Source organism: Notolepis coatsorum (genome assembly GCF_963971535.1).
Source record: "Notolepis coatsorum genome assembly, chromosome: 2".
Classification (NCBI taxonomy): Eukaryota; Metazoa; Chordata; class Actinopteri; order Aulopiformes; family Paralepididae; genus Notolepis; species Notolepis coatsorum.
Genome location: NC_140166.1, coordinates 140,300,581 through 140,315,110, shown reverse-complemented (window position 1 = coordinate 140,315,110; position 14,530 = coordinate 140,300,581).

The following is a 14,530-nucleotide window of genomic DNA, read 5'->3' as shown; positions in this document are numbered from 1 at the left end:
TCTGGATGGGAGTACATGTCACCAACCACTGCTAGACCCCCCAGATCAACCTCCACAGTGGGAGGAATGTGTTCTGCCTTGGGGCTTGTGGATGCTTGGCTTATGCTAAATCCTAAGGGGAGGGACTATACCTTTTTTTCTTCGGTTCACGGTGTATTCTCAAGGCTTGATTCTTTTTTTTATCTCTAAAGACCTGCTCCCATCTACATTGGCCTGTTCAATTGGCAACATTATAGTGTCAGATCATGCAAGGGTGACCCTTGAGCTGCTCCCCATTGACCGTGCAAAGAGGTCCTCTAAATTTAACTTGTCTCTACTGCAGGATATCGACTTTAAAGCCATGCTGAAAAATCAGATTGATATGTATATAGAGACAAATGTTCCGCGGGGGTTGCTTGGGAAGCTCTGAAGGCTTTTGTGAGGGGTCACATAATTCAATATGCATCATATAAGAAAAAGCAGAACGCCAAAAAAATTGGTGATTTAGAAAAAAGGCTGGGAGGGACAGCTTAAAACAAAAAATATCACCAAATAACCTAAGGCTTGTAACTCAAATAAAGTATGAGTATAATTGTATCCTTTCGCAGAAGGTCGAGTTTGGATTGTTTAGGAAACTTTAGGGCCAGGCAGAATTACTTTGAATCGGGGGACAAAGCCGGGAAGTTGCTGGCCAGGTATATTAAACACAAGGAGTCATCATCCACTATTTCGGCTATCCAGGTACAGGGGGGAGCCCTCGTGACTAAATCTAGTGATATTAACAATGCGTTTAAAGAATTCTACATGGGTCTTTACACTTCCTCTTCCAAGGCGACACAGCAGGAAATTCCTTAATTTTTTAGCGGGCTGGATCTCCCTACATTAGATGCGGGTCAACATGAGTATCTAGACGCCCCAATAACAGAGGATGAAATAGCAGAGGTTATTAGGAAATCGCCGTCCGGTAAAGCGGACGGCAAGATCATAGTTGCAACCTATTGTAGCACCCTGAATATGTTGCTATTATTCAGAAGTGCTGACTTGCCTTTTATCTCCCCTTGGTGCACCAAGATATATTAACTAGTTTCCATTGATATTCCCTCGAACAATGACGCAGGTTTCTCCTTCTCCTACCGGCTGGAATATGGATTATAAACGGTAAACTGGATCATATTCTTCCACCCAGTGCTTCCTGTGGGGCTAGTTGGCGGTACCAGCAGGGGGCGGCGGTGGCAGGCAGAGTGTACGAGAGAGACGGAGAAGGAAGCAAGTCAACTGAGACGGAAGTGGGAGGAACCAGCCTCTTCGGCGTTGAACGTGAACCCAGAAGGACGTGTGTCGTTGAGCCCCGTTGTGGATCATGCGGGTGAACGTATTGAACTTGAGTATATTACGGGTTATACTAGAAATGTGAACGTAGTAGCGTGTTGCATGTTTCCCCACTGAATAACCCTAGTGATACAACGAGTTATCCTAGAAGAAGCGCGGTATAACCAAGTGTTGGTTTATGTTAACGATATTCCCTCTAGTGAGGTGCCCCAGCCAGCGTTGCTTGAAGAGGACCGGTGTTTAGAGGCACCTTGCGTCATTATATGTTGCGGCTAGCAGGAGGGCTGTTTGGGACCCAAAGACTAGCTTCAGTTAAGGTAGGGCTAGATTATTGCCGCGCGTCTACCCAGCACCGGCCATCAACAACCAGTCTTCGCCGGCGTTCGACGTCTGCTCTGCACCGGCTGTCTTCAGCCCAGCACGGGAGTTCTTCCCGTCCAGCAGAGGTCGCCATCACCCAGCGCTCTCAGCCCGCTACTGCTCCCTCTGCTCCAGCCCCGCTTGCTAGCGCCCGTGACGAGAGTGTTCGACGCCATCTTGCTACCCGGACAGTGGTGGCGCGGCAAGGCCGCCATCTTGGTTGAGTACATTAGAGCGTCAGTGCTCAGGATCTTATTGCACAGTACACAGTGTGATGCGGCCTGCGGGTGAAGCTAATGTTGCTAAATACAGTTCATAGGGGTACCCCATAAACATTATATGCCGGCATTAGTATAGGACTTTTGTTTTGGTAAAGTGGGCCCACCTTTTTGATTTCCTTTGAGTGTAATAACGTGTTGGTTCTTTAATAATAATTTCCCATCTAATTAACCCTTCCCCTGCGGGAAGGTTACTGACCAGTGGTGTCATAAGTAAAGCCTTAGAGAGGTATTATCCTTACCATATAATTAAAGCCTGAGAGGTATTATACATGGTACTAACCCAGACGTGGGTGATGAGTTAAGCACATTGGTGTGTCATATAGGTGCCTAACAGGTATTGAGTTACAGCTTGAGTAATAGTAAGATTCCATGCTAATTAAACATGCCATTAAATCATTGTAACTGAACCGTACAATTAACATAAAGAATTAGATGGGGTTCTGTGTGCGTGTCCATTCCTGTGCCCAGTATTAACTCTTTTGGTGTGGGTAACGTTAATACAATTAACCCCTTCCTATTCAACCCTTTCCTTTCTACTGTAAGGTTTATAATGTCACTGAGGGAGGGTACTGCTTGCGGGGGGAACTAAGTTATTTATTTACAATTCAGTCACTAGGTGTGGGAGGGTTAAAGGAGTAATTGGGGGAAGTGAGAGCGAGTTGGGGAGTACTGCTGACCGCCCTGCTGCAGGGGAGGAAGACCAGAGTACCAGACCAGGTTGGTAAATCCCGGGCCCCATCCACTCCCACTGCCAGCCTCCAGTTGATGCTCCAGACCCAAAGATGGAGGTGCAGTCAGACGGAGCTCTACTGTGTCTCGCTACCCAGTGGCTGTGCACACCCGTTACCACGAAGCAGGGATAATCCACCCTGCTATCATGCGATCTGAAAACTCTGTTGTGATGTCAGCTGACTTCAAGTTGGTGGAGACTAGGCTTTACAGAAGAGGACAACTGATAATATGTCAGTAGCATGATATGGGAATACCAGGAGCCTGCTCTTTGTTAAAGTTACTGTCTATATGTTTGTTACATGCGCTCTCACGTAACTCAGTAGCCATTTATACACTTGATGATTATAATAGTTGTGTGTATATATTTCTGTAGATACTACTGTAGCCTATCATGTCCCACAGCTGTAAAGGAATGTGAATCACTACCCACTTTCAAAACCAGTCTCAAAGAGCACCTACGGGAGACTGTAATTCGAAACTGGCCCGTAAATGTCCTAACCCAACCCCCTCCAATGTACAGTAAATGTCCTAACCCAGTAATACACGAGACCCTCTTCTTGGGACCAAGTAATATATAAGGTTTCGTCGATAATTCAATATACACCACCCACTCTTTTTTAGACTCTTTTTGTAAATCTGGTATGTCATAAATGTATAGATGTAGCAGTACTGTCTATCTGTATGTCATGTATGTCATATATGTTATGATGAATTGAAAATAGGGGACCCTGATGTAAACAAGACGAAAGTCTTGTGTATTGAGCCGTACTGTATACCCATTCTGCAATCTGTTAATTAATAAAATGTTCAATCAATTCAATCAAAATTTATATTCACCACTAGATGCATCCATATACATTGATAGACATTGATTGTACAGTGTCCCCCCCCCCCCTCAATGTACAGTTTTACTTGTTTATACAGTGTGCCCCCCCCCCCCCCTCCAATGTAAATTACCCAGTATGGTTGTCAATATCCCAATGTACCCAACCCAACCCCCCCCCCCCCCACCCAACCTCCTCCAATGTACAGTTTCTACGTCAAATGTATATACTCCCTTTTCTTGACTCCTTCTGTATCACAAACAGTACTGTATTTGCAAATCTGGTATGTCATAAATGTATAGATGTAGCAGTACTGACTATCTGTATGTCATGTATGTCATATATGTCCTGATGAATTGAAAATGGGGGACCCTGATGTAAACAAGACGAAAGTCTTTCTCTGGTCTGCATCCCCTTAACAATTGTGTGTATTGAGCTGTACTGTATTGTACCCATTCTGCAATCTGTTAATAAAGTTTTCAATTAATCAATCAATCAATCAAGACATATACATATACATCACAATAGCACTCTGAGACTTGGTTTCCAGATATCGAGTGCATTATAAATCGAATGTATTATTATTATTATTAATAGACTTTGGTGACGTCACTTTTTTTTAAAGACAAAAGCCCGCCTGGTCCCTCCAACTCTCGCCGGGTGTGGTGGCGCGCGCCTATAATCCAAGCTGCTGGGAGGCTGAGGCTGGCGGATCGTTTGAGCTCAGGAGTTCTGAGCTGCAGTGGACTATGACGACCGGGTGTCCGCGCTAAGTTCGGTATCGATAAAAAAAATAAGTGCAGACCTCCTGTGCCGTTTAGTAGTCGGACGAGCCTGTGAATAGACACTGTAGGTCAGCCTGAGTAATACAGCGGGACGCAGTCTTTTCATGTTTTTTTTTTATTTTTATTATCAAACGTTCTATGTTCACACTGCATGCTTTGCCGCTCAGTCTGACCCGCTCATAGTCCGTTAACATGGGAGCGGAAGTGAAGAGGCAGCCGCCCGTACGGCGTGAATATTAAAGGCAACCAACTTGTGTTCGGCTTTTCTCTGATTGGCCGAACCCCCCCCCCCCCCCCCCCCCCGCCCCCACGCGCAGGCAAGCGCAGTCGTCCCACGTCCCAAATGAAATCCAAGGAGCGCAAGCGAGCGGCAGCGCGGGCAACCAACTTGTGTCAACCAACTTGTGTTCAGCTGCGGTAGCAGTGGAGCGCTATGAAATGCGCTGAACTAGAAAGCGTAACGTTATTATGTTTCGCGTTTTTAACAACCAACTACCAGATTCACTCGTGTATAAACAAAGCCCATACAGTTATGAAATGCGCTGAACTAGAAAGCGTAACGTTATTATGTTTCGCGTTTTTAACAACCAACTACCAGATTCACTCGTGTATAAACAAAGCCCATACAGTTATGAAATGCGCTGAACTAGAAAGCGTAACGTTATTATGTTTCGCGTTCCATTGATTAACGCCAAATGCTGTGCTGTAGGAAGCAGAGGTACAGTAGGTTACATGTTTAATCAAAGCCCATACAATTTTTTAGATGAATGATTGTGGATATAATATAGAAAACACATCATTATGATATTGTCAGATGGCGCAAAATACAATGGTGAGTGAGAAATATATCTCCAGTGATAAAACCCAGTGCTCTATGTCTCTATGATACACAGCGTGAATGGGCTTTCAGAGGGAGAGGCATGACTTCGCGACAGCCATATTAGACACTCACTGTACATCAGTGTGGAACTGTAACGTTATATGTTATTTCGCCCATGGAGGCTGCTGAGCCTGAAGCGCAGCAGGGCGACGTGGTGGTTTATCCCCGGCTTCCATGCGCCGCCCGCGGCTTGACTCGGTTCAGCTCCAGCAGCAGCAGCGGCCGTTCCTCCGTTGTAGAAGCCCTTCAATGACAGCGGCTCTCATATTTTGCGAATGCATAAACTATATCTTAAATTATGGCTATGTGTCTAATATGGCTGTCGCTTATCAATGACTTCGCGACAGCCATATTAGACACATCGCCATAATTTAAGATATAGTTTATGCATTCGCAAATATGAGAGCTCTGTCATTGAAGTGGGTTTTGATTGATTGATTGAAAACTTTATTAACAGATTGCAGAATGGGTACAATACAGTACAGCTCAATACACACAATTGTTAAGGGGATGCAGACCAGAGAAAGACTTTCGTCTTGTTTCCACCAGGGTCCCCCATTTTCAATTCATCAGGACATATATGACATACATGACATACAGATAGTCAGTACTGCTACATCTATACATTTATGACATACCAGATTTGCAAATACAGTACTGTTTGTGATACAGAAGGAGTCAAGAAAAGGGAGTATATACATTTGACGTAGAAACTGTACATTGGAGGAGGTTGGGTGGGGGGGGTTGGGTACACTGGGATATTGACAACCATACTGGGTAATTTACATTGGAGGTGGTTGGGGGGGGGGGGGGCACACTGTATAAGCAAGCAAAACTGTACATTGAGGGGGGGGGAGACTCTGTACAAACAAACAAAATTGTACATTGGACTATTGACAAAACCATACTAGGTAAATGACTGTACATTGGAGGGGGTTGGGTTAGGATATTTACAGGGGCCAGTGTTGAATGGTGGTGGCAGCATTACTAACAGTAGCGATTTTTATTGTTTTGTCATGACCAAACATAATCCCAACATAGATAGCTGTCAACACGCACGGTTTTACCGGGATTCTCCTGTATTTCGACCCTCTGCACGCCGTCTTTACGGCGCACGGATTGGTACGTATTTTGTACTGATTATTATTTTTTATTTTTTTACAAAATGGGTGCAATTCTCCTCCGTGACGACAGGTGGCAGCAGTGTAGATTAGACCGTTATCACAGGAAGTCAGACCGGGAGACGGTTTCGAGCCGAAGAAGAATAAGAACAGAACAGCGAGCGGATTTGCTCAGAGCTCAGGGGAGAGACTGATGCGGCACCGAGGGTGTCAAGTCAACTTAGCCAGTGTCTCTTGACTGCCCACTCTGTGGCTTTTGTCTCTGGAACAAAGGGTTTGCAAATCTTCTGTGGATAAAACAATACAAAGTTACTGTGTATGTGATGCAGGAAGGAATGTGTAAATGTCTTGGTGAACAGCCGTTTGCTCTGCGCCTCGGCGTCCCCCTCCTTCACTCTGACGCCCAATTTCCTGAATGCGATTTATAAATAATAATTGATCCGTTTAAAAGTTGTCGTGAATTGTCATGGTATGACAGTTACTGGTAACTCGCAGGCATTGCAGAGATAGGCTATTGAGGAAAAACACAAAATCGCATTGGCTTTTTTTCTATCTCACATTTCTCTGTAGACACACACTGTTCCAAAATGATATTTCCACTGCTAAATTAATGACCATAGGTATTTTTTTATAGCTTTAACGAGTTGTAGTATTAATATGTAGCCTACAGTGATGAAGGTATAAAGACACTATGGTAATACATTGATTGATTGCTTTTATAGTTTCACAAACACATCAAGACAAATCACAAACACAAAGAAATAAAAAGAATGAATGAATGAAAACTTTATTAACAGATTGCAGAATGGGTACAGTACAGTACAGCTCAATACATACAATTGTTAAGGGGATGCAGACCAGAGAAAGACTTTCGTCTTGTTTACATCAGGGTTCCCCCATTTTCAATTCATCAATAGTATGTTGCCAGACACTGTCACATCAATGAACAAACATACACCATGTCATATGCTTTACACTAAGGACGCAAGGGGCTGATTCTCTGACATATATACACACATTACATATATACACATTATATATATATATATATATATATATATATATATATATATATATATATATATATATATATATATATATACACCAGCGCCGCCAATAGATAAAAAAAATTATCTAATCAATCTCACAATTTTCTGTAATCAATCTAGATTAATCTAGATTAAAAACAGCATTTTTCTACATAAAACCGAAGCTTGTAACAGATATTTACTTGAGTAAAATCATGGAATTAATGTAAAATCAACACAAAGAAAGTATATTTAGATTCAAAGACTATTTTAATAGCTTTCTTTGAATACAGTTTCTCTCCTGTGAAATACAAATGTTCAACAAAACCATAATTTACATAGCATTTACACTCTAAGTAGGAAAAGTTTACCCTACAACGAAATGGCTGGGTACATACAGGTTTTGACCAGCAGATGGCAGCGACGAGGCAGCTCCATTGGGAGGGGGCGGGGCCGGGTTGGAGGGGGCGGGGCCAGGAGAAGGGGCGGGGCTAAAACGTGCACGTTTTCTCAAAACGAAATGTTGACAGCTATAGGAGGTGTACTGTATGTCAAATGTCGGTCATGTGGTGGAAGAGTTTAGTACAGTCACACAACAGAACACCGCTGTAGTACAGTCACACAACAGAACACCGCTGGTTCTGCCGCGTCTCTCTTGCCGGCCGCAAGGGCGTGTGCTAGTGGATTGATTGATTGGCCGTGCGGCCAATCAGAGAAACGCTGAACGAAAAGCTGAACACAAGTTGGTTGCCTTTAATATTCGTGAGCAGTGCGCTCGGGCGTTACCAGTTCCCATATTACGACTGCACCACTGGTCACGGGGTGGGACTGGGAGGTGCTTCCTGGTTCTAGCTGTCCAGGGGAGGAGTCGCTTTAAAGAGACGGTGTCTATTTTACTGTGATTCATAGATAGACGTTTTTTTTTTTTTTACTTAGTTCAGGACTTTCTATCGGCATCAACTACCTCTAATTAGCTTACTTTGTCAAGGAAACCCCACTAAAACTCATAAGCACAAAGAGAGACAGGCAAAATGGTAAACATACTCAATAAAAACACTCTCTCTCTCTCTCTCTCTCTCATTTCCTCTCTCTCTCTCTCTCTCTCTCTCTCTCTCTCTCTCTCGTTATTTCACTGATTTGATTTACTGATTTGTTTGAAGGCTGGTTTCCTTTATGTCTCAGAAATACCTTGACTTTATTGCTGGGCAATGCATTGGTGTCAAAGTAAAGCTGCAGTAATTATCATTTCATGAGCAAAGTTATATGAAATGATAATGCAAGATTCAAGATTCAAGATTGTTTATTGTCATACGCACAGTTAAAAACGACAGTTTGCCATACAATGAAAATCTTACTTTGCTAGTCCACCCTTCACAAAAAATTACACAGTACTTAACTTAAACATATTATTTTAAATACAAGCGAGTGCTAGAAAATCAGATAAAATAGATAAAAATAGATAAAAATATATATACAATACAACAAGGCACAGTGAGTTACATTGCACGTTCCATGGAGGTGACAGTGGGTCATAGCAGCAGTTAAAAGTGTCTTTAGTGATTCATAGTTCATAGTTCATAGTAGAAGGTGTGTGTGGAGGGGGGGGGGGGGGGGCTTGAAGGAGGTTGAAGAGTCTGTGCTGGGGGTGTGCTGTCCTTAATGATGTTGTGTGCTCTCCTGGTGGCCCTGGTAGAGTAAATGTCCTGTAGTGAGGGGAAGGCTGCTGCAGAGATGTACTGAGCAGTTTTAATCACTCGCTGGAGTGCCTTCCTCTCCTTAGCAGTGCAGTTTCCATACCAGACCGTGATTGAGCTGGTAAGGACACTCTCAGCCGTACTTCTGTAGAAGTTGCTGAGAATCTTGGGTGGCGTGCCAAATTTTCTCAGCCTTCTTAGGAAGTACAGTCGTTGGTGGGATTTATTAATGATCTGTTGGGTGTTGTGAGCCCAGGTGAGGTCCTCGCTGATGTGGATACAGAGGAATTTAAAGGTGCAATGAAAACCTATAAAACCCATGATTACAGTTGTTAATATGATAACTGAATAACTTGATGCTACCATTGATTGATTGATTGATTGATTGAAAAGTTTATTAACAGATTGCAGAATGGGTACAGTACAGTACAGCTCAATACATACAATGGGGATGCAGACCAGAGAAAGACTTTCGTCTTGTTTACATCAGGGTCCCCCATTTTCAATTCATCATAACATATATGACATACATGACATACAGATAGACAGTACTGCTACATCTATACATTTATGACATACCAGATTTGCAAATACAGTACTGTTTGTGATACAAAAAGTGTCCAGAAAAAGAGTGTATATACATTTGACATAGAAACTGTACATTGGAGGAGGTTGGGTAGGTGGGGTGGGGTTGGGTGGGTGGGTGGGGGGGGGGGCTGACTACACTACACTACACTACACTACACTACACTACATACAACTACACTACACTACACCACACTACACTACACTACACAGGGGCGTAGCTGGGGGGGGGTAGCTTAGGATGATTCCAAGGGCCCAGCACTGGGGGGGCCCCCAATTTTTTTTTTTTTTTTTTTTTTTAACTAGACATCACTCAGGTGTATTATTGATGCTCTCATTGATACTATGTTTGTTTCTGAAGTGTGTGTGTGTGTGTGTGTGTGTGTGTGTGTGTGTGTGTGTGTGTGTGTGTGTGTGTGTGTGTGTGTGTGTGTGTGTGTGTGTGTGTGTGTGTGTGTGTGTGTGTGAGATATATAGAGAGAGAGGGGGGGGCTTTGGTAGACTATTGCATTGGTCCATTCATTGAAGATGAACGCAATGCGACATCCTTTACTAGGCTCACCCACCAACAGTGCAGGTGCTGAACTGCTGATCCGAATGTATAGGTAAAAACCATATTATGCGTTTTCATCAATAAAAAAATGGCACAAACAAATTCTTTCAGGGGGCCCAGAATCTGGAGCTACACCACAACTACACAATCCGCACAGAAGCCAAAGACCAGAGCACCTTGAAATGTCCCAAGAGGCAGAGAGGGTTAGCCTTAATCTGCTTTCTTGACGAAAATATGCGATCTCCTGATTAGGTGACGAGAGAAAGTCCTGAACTGTGTAAAAACATCTTCTATCTATGAATCACAGTAAACTATAGACACTGCCTCTTTAGTAAAGTATTTAAATACAGTAGTACAAGTACTTTCTTTCCTCCCCTGGGTTCTCTACTTTCTTTGTTACTGTACCTATTATAATGCATATTTGGTACAAAAGGCCTTCGACACTGTCAATCACACCATTCTGATTGACAAGCTAAAAGCAATTGGTTTTGATAGTCTATCAGTGAGCTGGATACAATCCTACCTGGAGGGGAGAGAACAGATGGTGGAGGTAAACGGTACCCTATCCCCCCCCCCCCTCCCAGTGAGCTGTGGTGTTCCACAAGGAAGCATACTAGGACCGCTACTGTTCCTAATTTATGCAAATGACATGTCGTCAGCTTCTGACTGCATCTTGTTCCTGTTCGCGGACGACTCAGCCCTGCTGGTCTCTGACAAGAACAAGTTACAGGTTGAAAAAACCCTCAGCTCGGAACTAGGCAAAATCTGCATATGGCTCGCCGACAACAAACTATCATTACACATGGGCAAAACAGAGTCCATTCTCTTCGGTTCAAATAACAAACTCAGCAAGACCGACGGCTTCTCAGTTACAGTGGGTGACAATATTGTCACAAGGAAAGATGAAATTACCTACCTGGGTTCCATCCTAGAGGCTAATCTTTCCTGTGACAAAATGGCATCCAATGTAATAAAAAAAAAGTCAACCAACAAACTCGATTCTTGTACCGGATCTCCTCTCTGGTAAACAAGAATACCCTGAAGACTCTGGCAGGAGCGCTTATAGCTTATCCGCAACAGTAAGTTACTTCCGGGGTAGGCCTGATTGGCCCCGACAGGCACGTGACGCGACAGTAAGTTACTTCCGGGGTAGGCCTGATTGGCCCCGACAGGCACGTGACGCGCAACTTTCTCTGCCGCGCGGCACGCTCCGCAGAGCGGAGCGGCAGAGCTTGCGGAATTATGTAACCGCCCAAATCCGCAATGATTTTCATTCGGCGCTTCAGCTCACCTGGCAGAGCAGCGGTCCTGCGGTCCTGCGGTCCGTTGTTGACGAGTTCGAATCCCATCAAATTTTCTTTTTTTAACATGATTTTTTTTTAGCATGTATTCTTTCGCCGGTTAAGGTTAGGCATGGTTAAGGTTAAGGTTAAGGTTAGGCATTGTTTCGGAGTTGGTTAAGGTTAGAACGGTTAAGTTTAGGCGCTGTTAAGGAGCTGGTTAAGGTTAGAGTTTGTCTTAGAGAATGGCAATATTCTTTCTATGGTTAAGGTTAGGCATGGTTAAGGTTAAGGTTAAGGTTAGGCATTGTTTCGGAGTTGGTTAAGGTTAGAACGGTTAAGTTTAGGCGCTGTTAAGGAGCTGGTTAAGGTTAGAGTTTGTGTTAGAGAATGGCAATAGACAGCCTATTTCCGCGCGACAGCTCTCAGCAGCCTCGTTGCGCGTCCTGAGTTTGCCGCGTCACGTGCCTGTCGGGGCCAATCAGGCCTACCCCGGAAGTAACTTACTGTTGCGGAACAGTTACAGGCGGCAGGAGCACTCATTCAAGGGTACTACGACTATGCTTGCACCTCATGGTACCAAAGCACCTCAAAGGCACTAAAAACAAAATTACAAACATCTCAAAACAAACTAGTCAGACTACTGCTTGACCTGACTCCTAGAACCCACCTCACCCCTGCCCACTTTGACAACCTAGGATGGCTTAGAGTAGACGACAGAGTACAGCAACTTGCAATGGGCCTGGTCTACAAGATACACTACACGACCAAGGTACCCATGTACATGTCAAAATACTTCCCAAAGGTCAGTGAATACCACGATCAGAACACCAGAGGGACCTCCACAAATCATGTTAAACCCAGATTCGGCTCAAACAAGGGACTAAACACGTTTCGCAATTATGCCACATCAATGTGGAACGCCCTACCCAAAGGTGTAAAGGAATGTGAATCACTACCGACTTTCAAAGAACACCTACGGGAGACTGCAATTCGAAACTGGCCCCTACAAATGTCCTAACCCAGTTGTACAGTAAATGACCAAGTATGGCTTTGTCAGTATTCCAATGTACAGTGTACAGTGTCCCCCACCCACCCCTTACCCCCCCCCCCCCCACCTCCAATGTACAGTGTAGTGTAGTGTAGTTGTATGTAGTGTAGTGTAGTGTAGTGTAGTGTAGTTGTATGGCTATATTTTGCCCTAGAGGAATGTATTCACCTAACGAAGCACTTGTTTTGTCTTGTTGCACATAATCTCACGCACATCCCAAAAACTCGAAACAGTTTTGCACACATTAATTTAGTTTGATAGTTATTGAGAGTAAATTAGTTTGAATATGGCCATCAGTGATGTCATCAGGGACATTGGATCCTTGTGTTAATTACAGCACCATGATGTAGATGACAATGTATGACACTACTACAGACGGTTAATCCTTTACTACAGACGGGTGTGATAGTAAAGGGTTAACCTTATGTAAATGGTAAATGGCTTCTTTTTTATAAGCGCTTTACAATTTGTTACTCACATTTGACTCACATTCACTCACACACCGACGGCGGAGGCAACCATGCAAGGTGCCAACCTGCTCATCTGGAGCAATTAGGGGTTAAGTGTCTCGCTCAAGGACACATCGACACGCTGCCCGGGAGGAGCGGGAATCGAACTGGGAACCTCCGGATTGCCAGACGACTGCTCTACCTCCTGAGCCACTGTCACCCCTATGTAGTGTGGTAGTGAAAGGGTTAAGTGGTATTGTAACCTCCCTATGACACCCACCACCGACCCTGATACAAACACAGCAATACTATGGTGATGGTTCGTTCTAATGTTACATTTGTATGGTTAAGATGGAAGGTAGGGATAACATTAAGGTTATGGTTAGTTTAAGGGTATAACAGTGTGGTTAATTAAGGTTAGGGTTCTCAGAAAAGTGTGTCTCAGCAGTTTTGAGGTAAAGGCACTTTACCATGCAAGTGTCCAGGGCCAGGGGTGTGCAATCCTACACACAAGAGCAGGATTAGAACGAGGCAGGTACAGATAGAATCAAGAGGTTTATTTGTCACATACATACCAGGGCATACAGTGAAATGCGGGTGGTCATGCCTGCATCGATTGTGCAAAATACAATAATAAAATAGGCATAGAAAAAAAAAAAAAATAGTAAGACACAAGATATGCATGATAAAAAAAGACATGCTAAGTTCCTGAGAAACTGGTTCCTATCATTTTATACTTAATGTATCTAAACTATACAATACCTCCTTCCTGGCGGTCAGGTGGCGTAGCGGAGATTGCGTTAGTCACCAACCCCGGAGACGCTGGTTCGAATCCAGCTCACAGCTCCGGGGTTGTCACCAGCTTGGCTGGCCGTTTACACTAATACAATTGGCAGTATTAGAGGGTGGGAGAAGCTGGCGGGGTGGGTCCGGGTCGTTGTAAACAGCGACTCCTACAGTTCGGTCGGAGCGCCTGCTAAGCGCGGATAGGATCTAAGTGGGATAGTGTGATCCTTCCACACGTTACACCCTCTCAGTGAGAGTCCGCGCTGCCAGGTGAAAAGAAGCGGTTGATTGGCTAGACGTGTGTCGGAGGAAGCACGTGATAGCCTCCACTCTCCAAGACCGACTGTGGGGGGTAAGTGCGCAGCGACCAGGAAGGGGATTGGGAATTGGCATAACGACTAACATTGGGATGGGAGAAAATCGGAGGAAAAAGGAGGGGGGAAAAGATTAAAAAAAAGAAAAAAAACAATACCTCCTTCCTTTAAAGTGACTTTTTCATTATTTAAAGTGACATTTTGTTTAAAGTGATTTCTTTTGCGGTTGCAGCATGAGTGTTGATGAGTGTGTGTGTGTGCTCTTGTGTACTTGTGAGTGGAGGGTTCAGTGTTCAGTGTGACTCACTATAATATAATAATAATGCAGGACCTCTTTAGAACATTCAAATCTCAACTGAAAACCCATCTTTTCAAACTCGCATATTCACTGTAACCTCTGCCACTGTCCTATACCCCCTGCTGTTTGTTTTGCTATTTAACTTAACTGTTTTTATACTTCCTGTTGCTTGTTTTATTGTTAACCTTGACTTTTAACTGC